The following is a 2,354-nucleotide window of genomic DNA, read 5'->3' on the forward strand; positions in this document are numbered from 1 at the left end:
CCCCTCCGTGGGCTACACATGCACCTCCTGGCTTGCCGGACATGGGGAGAGGGGGTTGGAGCTCGCACACGGTGGCCACCGCCACCACCCCACACTGCCACCCACCACCACATGCTCTGTGTCCAGGCACCACCACCCAAAAGCGTACAGTTAAAAAAGGTTGTGGAAACCCCTGGTTTAACACCATAAGCACAAAACACTTCTGCCTTCCCTTGACACATTTTTAAGAACTTGTGGCGTCTGTCTGCTCTTAATAACATTTGGTTTGGGATCGTAGTTTGATATACTATATTTACTCAAATATGAGGTTCCCCCCCCCCCCCGCCCAATTAGCATTGGGGAAAAACGTGTGTTATAATTGCATACAAGGAAACCTCATTAAATGCATTGTTTATCATTAAACTGCTGCCAAAAGTATCCCATGCTCAATAATAGAAGCCAACTAATGAAGTTGATTATACGCAGCCAACACTGAGCATGACTATAAAACACGTGTCCCAAAGTCAGCAAACAGTGAAGGGAATCTTCTACAAGGATAGGTTAGTGCAGCCCATCTGAATAAGATAAATGGTAGTGCCATTATATGCAGCCCCCCTCAGTACCAACTCTTTTTTTCAAGTCATGGGGAGCCACTACACTGAATGCATTTTCACTTCCTCTTCACTCCCACAGCTGAACTGCGCCTTTCTTTCCCATATCCAGTGATTCCTGTTTCTTCACCAGCCTGAAATGTCTGGCAAACATCACCAAACAGGGCCCCAAACAATTCACTCAGCACTCCTTCTCTCAGCCTGCCACATGATTAGCATGGTCCTGTTCTCTTTGAGGTGAAGCTAGACCAGGTTGCCCTACACCTCCATCTGCATATAAGTTCCTGGGACATCCCAGGACTTGTGACGACACCCAGTTCCAATAATGAGTGGGGGCTAATTAGCACATAGATCCTTTGTGGGGTATATCTGGAGTACACACACATACTGAGCTCTGACATCAGCCAACACTGCTTGCCGACACCTACTGCACCGTGGCTTGAGATGTTGTCTACTTTGGTGAAGCCTAGCCCAGTGAACTCTCTGGTGCATCGTGAGCCTTTTGGCTTTGGACTGATATCATGCATAGTTTGTAAGTAGGTAAATAGGTCAAACGCATCAATTCTGGTTAAACTAAGTCATGGGTACCTGTAGTAATTTGCCTATATGGTAAATTATATTTATTTCAATGTCTTTGAATTTGCCCCTCATTTCCATGTGTTTAGGGAGAGCAGGTTTTGACGGTAAGGAGTGGGGGAAAGACGGTTGGAGACAGAAGAGGGCAAAGAGGAAGGAGGCTACCTGACCCATCCCCCCAGATTTATTTTCCTTGCTGTAGTGAGAGCGGGACAAATTCAAGGCAGACCTCCAAAAATTAGATTCTGTACCTAGAGAATAATAACAAATATATCAATTGTCCATATATAGAATCCAGTTATTGAGGGGGTTGTCGTATATTCAGGGTTATCTTATGTTTGAGTAAAATTGGTATTTACCTAAAACAATTTGGGTAGGGGTTGGCTTTTAATTCCTATTTTGATTTTTGTTAGAAAAATCAAATTTGAACAGATCAGCCTTTCTCTTTCTAGGCATAAGCCTAGGAATTTTCCTAGATCGTTCTTTCAACACAAATACAGGTGTCTTCACTATAATAAAAAGGGCTACATATCTTATGAAGTGGTCTACTCACCAGTGGTAATGTTTGCTTTGACCTAATGTTACTAAAGGTCTGGGAAACACGCATAAGGGAAATTCTGAATTCCCCAATTTGCATATTGAAGCTAGAGAGACTTGCTCAACAGCTTGTTTAAATAGAATTTAATGTTTACATAACGTTCTTTGATCAGCTAAGCACTCTACACATACAGCGTTACTGAAACTCAGGTGCCTTGGGGTTGGAGTACAGTAGCCAGCTAGTGTATAAAGTATAATAAATACGTGCAGTGGAGAAGTAAATTTTAGGAAAGGCTACCAGGAAAAGCCCCTAGAGCTACTCAGTTTAATCAAGTATGCTTTAATATGATGCTAATCAGGTACACTCTTGATTTTTACAAAAGAGCTGCTGACATGCACCTTACTGCATGCTTATTTAGAATGTGAGATAAAGGAATGTCTTTTACTCTGTATTTGAAACTGCAGGCTGTATTGGCTGTAATAGCAATAGTAACAGAGTGAGGACTAAGATGACCCTGCTGAGATTCAAATCCCAAATTGAATTAAACCTACGTATTTAAAACCTTTTGTTTGGGCCATTAGGCCACCCCCTTTATGCAGCATCTCCCAGATGTTTACACTTAAAAACAACCCCCCCCCCCCCAAAAACAG

At 42.7% G+C, this 2,354-nt stretch overlaps 1 protein-coding gene across 1 annotated transcript in view; it reads left to right on the forward strand.

Moving 5' to 3' along the window:
- DARS (aspartyl-tRNA synthetase) overlaps positions 1 to 2,354 on the forward strand; it is a 122,733-nt gene that overhangs the window by 66,860 nt on the left and 53,519 nt on the right. The gene's annotated exons all lie outside the window — the stretch shown is intronic.

Source organism: Gavialis gangeticus, unplaced genomic scaffold (assembly GCF_001723915.1).
Source record: "Gavialis gangeticus isolate Ggan-Ray unplaced genomic scaffold, GavGan_comp1, whole genome shotgun sequence".
NCBI lineage: Eukaryota > Metazoa > Chordata > Crocodylia > Gavialidae > Gavialis > Gavialis gangeticus.